Source organism: Cynocephalus volans, chromosome 5, assembly GCF_027409185.1.
Source record: "Cynocephalus volans isolate mCynVol1 chromosome 5, mCynVol1.pri, whole genome shotgun sequence".
Classification (NCBI taxonomy): Eukaryota; Metazoa; Chordata; class Mammalia; order Dermoptera; family Cynocephalidae; genus Cynocephalus; species Cynocephalus volans.
The window spans coordinates 82199745-82207322 of NC_084464.1; the positions used below are offsets into that span (position 1 = coordinate 82199745).

The window sequence follows — 7578 nt, forward strand, 5'->3', positions numbered from 1 at the left end:
TAAGGCTTCATGTTGTACTTTTGTATATGAGGGAAGACAAGTGTTAAAAAAAAAAACAAGAACCAAAGGACCAAACACTGTGACACCATGATCTCCCAAAAGGAGATTTTCCTAAGGGAAAAATCCATATGGTGGGGCTCAAATTAAAACAAGGAGAAAAGAATGTAGTTCTAATCAATAGTTTCCATTTTGAACATGCAAAGAATTCACTTGACAAGTCCAGGGATAAAACATTACAGGAGAAACCTTTTGATATCAATTGTAGTGTGTTGGTTTACCAATCAGGCAAACAGCAGTTCACTTTCAACTACTCAATATTTCAACCCTTTATGCAAAAAAACTTATAAAATTCTTTTAGTTCTTCCTCTTTTTCTAAATAAAAATGTCAAAATTACTGCTAAATATACTCCACACTGAACAAACCAATTTTTGAAAATTCTTAGTACATATGTATTTTACAATATACTTACCATGAATTTAGAAAAAATTTGAATTCCCACCATTCTATACCAACCAACCATAACCCACTGTCTACAAGCCCCAGCCAGAAGATTTAGAATCCATGCTTGAACCAAAGCCTCCATTAAAACCGTTGCCTGACCCTGCATTTGATGCTGATCCCCAACCAATTGCTGCACCAGAATTAGAACCACTCTAAGAGTTATTTCCAGAACCAAAGGCCTGATTTGGCTCTCTCTGCATGTTCCTTGGCTTTGGTTATTACCTGAAGGACCTGACTGGTTCTGCTGACTGGCTAACATGCCCATCATACCCCAACTGCTCTGCAGTGCTGCCTGGGCTACAGCAATCATTGCTGGATTAATGCTGAAAGCACCAAAGTTCATCCCTCCACCCATATTATTACCCTCATTGTTTCCCAAGCCAGCTCCACCTCCTCTGCTGTTACCAAACCCACCCTGATTACCAAAGCCACCTGAATTACCACCAAATCTTCCACTTCTTTCTGTCTATTGCCATTGTGCTTTGGTTTGGCATTGGATATATGTACGCTGATTTCTTTAATGATCAAATCCTCTCCACAAAGAGACTGGGCAAACTGATCATCTGCAAATGTAACAAAGGCAAAAGCGCTGAATGGTTTGGGAATGAAAACATCTACCACTTCTCTGTACTGACAAAAGAACTGCTGCAGCTCATCAGAAGTCATGTCCTCTGCACAACGCCCAACAAATACCTTTCTGCTTCCTAAAGGTTCATTCGGGCTTCGCTTAGAGTTAGGAAGCTTACAGTCACACCATCGTCCATCTATCATGTGTCACTGTGACATTACTTTCACCTGGGTTTCATATTCTATAAAACGAACAAAGCCAAACCCTTTTGAATCACCTGTTTTAATATCTTTCTTGACCTGCACCATAAGAACATCTACAAATGTACTAAATGTACTTTAGATCCTGTTCAGTTGTTTTCCATGGGAGACCCCACACTATTAAATCAGATGTTTTCCGGACTGATCTTTTCACCTTCACTGCTGATGAAGTATCTGTCTCATCCATTTTTCTTTTGCTGTCTTTGGGATAGTTGACAACATATACCAGATTTCTCCAGCCAGCACTGGGGGCATGTAGAATTCCTTCTACCAGCTGAACACCTCTCATACACTGGGACACTGAATTCCTGTAGCATAGCCCACATGCGCCAGGAAACTGGGCCATAACTGTGGACAGCAGCATGGCCCATTGTCTTCTGATGGTATTTCAATGGACTTGTCATTCTCATCTTCAGTTACCTAAATATATTCAGACATCTTTTCTTATTTTTCCGCTAGGCTGCTGCTGGGATGCCCAACAGGGAAACCGAGCAGTGAGGGGTCCAAGAGCAGCCCAGCCACTGCTTCCTTCCCACAAAATTTGGATTACTTGGTTTTTAACTGTGAAGTTGTTTGAGTTTCTTATAATTCTGGATATTGATCTCTTGTAAGATGTATAGATTGCAAATAAATATTTTCTCTCATTCCATAGGTTGTTTTTCCACTCTGTTGACTGTTTCCTTTGCTGTGCACTTTTGCACCATCTTAATGTCAAAAAGTTTTAACTGGAACCACAGCATCAGCTAGAGACCCAGGGGGAAAATGAGCTTTATGTATTCAAGTCAAAGGCTCAGGAACATGGATTTTCTCTCCTGTTGCCTTTTAATGGACAATTTGGAAACTATAACTTGTTACAAGGCCAGATTACCCACTGAGAAATGGTACTGAAACATTATTTACAATTAAAAGCAGCCCTCTTTCTGTGTCTTCATTGTGCTTTCCACCATCATCTTAGCATATTCTTCATGAGGCTCATTTTGGCCAGTATTTTTTTATATCTCTGTCTCTACCGCTGCATTGTGAAATCCTTGGTCCTTAACTGAAGAATCCGTCTTATTCATGCTTTTCGTTAGGCCCCAGTTGGCTGACAAAGTAGTTAGAACACATTAGATCCTAAAGAAAATGTTATGTAATCCATTATTTAATTTTCTAATCTACTGATATAAATGACAAATAATATTAGAAGGGTGTTGAGGAGGAAAAGTGGGTATTACCAGAAAATAAAATTGAGTCATATGCAAAGATTATAAACTAAATACAAGTTCTGCAAAAATCCTTATATTACAAAATTCTATCCATAAATTAAGTATGTCACCCTATGAGAGGGTGACCAAGAATAACTGAAAACAGCACATTTGGAAACAAAATTTGCTCATTTGAGTACAGTAAACACTTAGTAAGACATTGCTAAATTGATAAGGCATATCTTGGTACAGAACATATTCTTGTGATTTGACGCAGGAAAAATTCTTAGAATGTCCAGGGGAAAAATCTAAAAGAGAGTATAATATCTAAAAATACATCTGAAGACAAATTATGGAAAAATAAAATAATTACCTAAAAAAAGACAACAACCCCTCCCCTTTACCGAGAAGAGTAGTGGAATTTCCCTTAGATTTCTGCTGGCTAAGTTCTATTGATTGATGTCAGCAAAAATCTCTCAAATTGTTAATTCATTTTATATATGTATGGTTTAACTTTTAGCACTTATTTGAAAAAATGATAGTGATGATTTTTAGCCAAAAATCACTCATTGAAATTGTATCCTGTCTGGATAAACAAAATAGACAAGCTATTGGCAAGACTGACTAAAAAAAAAAGAGAGAAGACTCAAATAACAAAAATCAGAAATGAAAAAGGAGACATTACAACCAATACCAGAGGAATACAAAGAATCATTAGAGACTATTATGATAAACTATACATCAACAAATTTGAAAACCTGGAGAAAATGGATAAATTTTTGGACACATACAAACTACCAAGTCTGAACCAAGAAGAAATACAAAAACTGAACAGACCAATAACAAGCATCAAGATTGTATCAGCAGTTTCCCAACAAAGAAAAGCCCAGGGCCAGAAGCCTTCACTGTTGAATTCTATCAAACTTTTAAAGAAGAATTAACCTGAATTGTTCTCAAACTATTCCAGAATACTGAAACAGAGGCCACTCTCCTAAATTCATTCTATGAGGCCAGCATTACCCTGATACCGAAACCAGACAAAGACACAACAAAAAAAGAAAGCCACAGACCAATATTTATGATGAACATAGACACAAAAATCGTCAACAAGATATTAGCAAATAGAGTACAATGACACATCAAAAAGATACACCATAATCAAGTGAGATTCATCCCAGGGATGCAAATATGGTTCAACATATGCAAATCGGAGATGGTCTCAAGATGGCGGCGGCTGCGGTGGCTGGCGCGGAGTAGCTGAGGTGGAAAAGGTGGCCACTGGGCCGCAGGCAGCCGGGAAACTTGTGGACCTTCATCTCGCCATCTCTTAAGGGAGGACTGCTGCTGCTGGCTGGTCGTGGGGGCTCAACGCCACTTTGCCCCCGGCAGGAGAGGCTGCCTCATTTACAGGCAACAGCTTTGAAGTGTGGAGCAGGAAAAGAACTGATTCTTAGCTGCAAAAGCGAGTCTTGAAACAGGGAACACGGCGCCAGGGCTGCTGTGGATGCAGCCAGGATCCCGGAGGCCGGGGCCGTGCTGAAGGCGGCCAGCTGCCCTATTCAGGATTCGAGGTTTCAGGCTGGCATTAAAGAAGATTCCTGGGAGTGCCCGAGCCGCGCCACGACTGAACAGCCCGAGGCGGCAGCGCCGAGAACACGGAAGGCGACAAACCAGAGACAGAGCGAGCGCCCGACCTGACACAGCACTGTGAGTGATCCCTGGCACAGCTCTGTTCGGGGGGTGGATTCCCACGTGGCTCCCGCCTGCACCACCAGGCCACTCACCGCCCGGTGCTGCCTCCATTTTCCCAGGTGCGGGCAGCTCCGCCCTGCTCGGCATCACTGAGCCCATTTGCTTGGCCTGGCACGGGGCTTTCCGGAGCCTGCGGGCCGGCCTCCTCTCCCACTCCCTCCGCGGTTCTCTGGCGGGGCTGGGGGTGTGGGGCGTCCCGACCAGTGTTGGGAGGGCTAGAAAGTACGGGCGGGCCGACTGTCACTCCACCACACCCTGGACTCCGGCCCCGGTAAACTTCCTGTTACTGGGAGGCAGATACCATCTCTGCGACCACCAGTTTGGAAAAAAGCCTAACGAATTTCTGGTTGGGAATAGTGTGGTAGGAGAGTTCCCAGGTCCGCTTGAACCTGCCAGAGAGCAGGCTGCAGGCGGGCACTAGACTCGGTTTATACCGGGGGGATACAAAGGTGAACAAGACCCGAGAAAGATCTACACAGTGCTACAAAGGCACCCAGAGAGACCGGTCATCTGTGCCTAACAGAAACCTGGTAGACTTCCTGGGTAAGGCGGTGCCGAGCAGGGTTTTGAAGGCCCAGCTGATAGACGAGGGGTGCAGAAGACACACCCCAGCCCAGCACAGTGTGCACAGAGGGGGGAGACGTGCGGCCAGGGAGGCGGAGACTCGACAGAAACCACACACCCGGTGGGGTCGCCACTGCACGATCTAACAGCCTGGGCCAGAGCACACGGAACGGGGAGAAGTCCTGTACAGGAAGTGAAAGCTCAACAGAGATCACACACCCTGTGGTACGTGATCCACCAGCACAGCAGAGTCCAAGCTGACCAGAAAGGTGGATCCCCGGAGAAGCCCAAGACCCGAGGCAACCACACACACAAGACACTAGAGGCCAAATGAGCAGTCACGGCGGGAGCCATACCAAATGGGCAACCACAGCAACATCCTAGTTAGTCATTAGTCTCAAGCCGGTGGACTGTGAAACCCCCTGCCACAATGAATAAACACCAAAAAAAAGACACCAGAAATATAAAAAATCAAGAAAGTACACCACCAAAAGTTAATAAATCTCATACTCTAGATCCTATAGAACAAGAAGCCCTTGAAATAACTGACAAGGAATTTCGAGTGATAATTCTAAGGAAACTGAATGAGATACAAGAAAACTCAGCTAGACATCATGATGAAATGAGGAAAAGTATACAGGATCTGAAAGAGGAAATGTACAAGGAAATCAATGTCCTGAAAAAAGATGTAGCAGAACTTGCTGAACTGAAGAAGTTATTCAGCGAAATAAAAAACACAACGGAGAGTTTAACCAGCAGGCTTGTCGAAGTTGAAGAGAGAACCTCTGAACGTGAAGATGGGCTATTTGAAATAACACAAGCAGACAAAAAGAAAGAAAAAAGAATCAAGGACATGGAAGAAAATCTGAGAGAGATATCAGACAACCTCAAGCGCTCAAATATCCGAGTCATGGGTATTCCAGAAGGGGAGGAAAATGGAGATTCCATTGAAAACATATTCAACAAAATAGTGGCAGAAAACTTCCCAGGTATAGGAAAAATCACAGATCTTCAGATCCAGGAAGCTCAACGATCTCCAAATGTATTCAACCCAAAAAGGCCTTCTCCAAGACATGTCATAGTCAAATTGGCAAAACTCAGAGACAAAGAGAGAATCTTAAAAGCTGCAAGAGAGAAGCGTCAAATCACCTATAAGGGAGCCCCAATCAGGTTAACATCAGACTTTTCATCACAAACCCTAAAAGCTAGAAAGGAATGGGATGATATTTTCAAAATACTAAAAGACAAAGATTGCCAGCCAAGAATACTCTACCCTGCAAGGCTATCCTTCCGAAATGAGGGGCAAATAGTATATTTCTCAGACAAACAAAAACTGCGGGAGTTCACTACCACACGACCACCCTTACAAGAAATCCTCAAGGGAGTACTGGGTTTGGTTCCTGAAAAATAACTACCACTGCCATAAAAACCTAAGAAAAATCTAAACCCGCTAGTACAATAAAAATGGCATTCATGAAGAGAAAACAAGCTAACAAAAACACTATCTACAACCCAAGGAACCAACAAACACAGAAACCAAACAGTAAATCAGAAAGCAAGGAACAAAAGACACCTAAGACAACCAAACAACCAATAAAATGCTAGGAATAAATCAACACCTTTCAATAACAACTCTTAATGTTAAAGGCTTAAATTCCCCAATTAAAAGACACAGACTGGCTGACTGGATCAAAAAGCAGGACCCAACTATATGCTGCCTACAAGAGACCCACCTCACCCATAAAGATTCACACAGACTAAGAGTGAAAGGATGGAAAAAGATTTACCATGCAAACAGAAAAGAAAAATGAGCTGGAGTGGCTATTCTTATATCTGACAAAATAGACTTTAAACTAAAAACCATAAAAAGAGACAATGAGGGACACTACTTAATGATAAAAGGACTGATCCATCAAGAAGACATAACAATCATAAATATGTACGCACCCAATGTTGGAGCAGCCAGATTTATAAAACAAACTCTATTAGACCTACAGAAGGAAATAGACACCAATACCATAATAGCAGGGGACCTGAACACCCCACTGTCAATATTAGACAGATCATCTAGGCAAAGAATCAGTAGAGAAACACAAGATCTAAACAAGACTCTAGACCAATTGGAATTGGCAGATATCTACAGAACATTCCACCCAACAACCTCAGAATATTCATTCTTCTCATCAGCACATGGATCATTCTCCAGGATAGATCACATATTAGGTCACAAATCAAGTCTCAGTAAATTCAAAAAAATTGGAATTATCCCATGTATCTTCTCAGACCACAATGGATTAAAACTAGAAATTAATAACAAACAAAACTCTGGAAACTATACAAACACATGGAAATTAAACAGCATTCTACTTAATGACATATGGGTCCAAGAAGAAATCAAGCAGGAAATCAAAAAGTTTATTGTAACTAATGAAAACAATGATACATCATACCAAAACCTGTGGGATACTGCAAAAGCAGTATTGAGGGGAAAATTTATTGCATTAAATGCTCACTTCAGAAGAATAGAAAGATGGCAAGTGAACAACCTAACACTTCACCTTAAAGAACTAGAAAAACAAGAGCAATCCAAACCTAAAGTTAGCAGACGGAAAGAAATCATTAAGATCAGAGCAGAACTGAATGAAATTGAAAACCAAAAAACAATTCAAAAGATCAACAAATGAAAAAGTTGGTTTTTTGAAAAGATGAATAAAATTGACAAACCATTAGCATGGCTAACAAAAAAAA

At 41.6% G+C, this 7578-nt stretch overlaps 1 pseudogene; it reads right to left on the reverse strand.

Moving 5' to 3' along the window:
- Nucleotides 1–531: 531 nt before the first annotated feature.
- LOC134378849 (TAR DNA-binding protein 43-like) lies at nt 532–1768 on the reverse strand (annotated as a pseudogene).
- Nucleotides 1769–7578: the final 5810 nt, after the last annotated feature.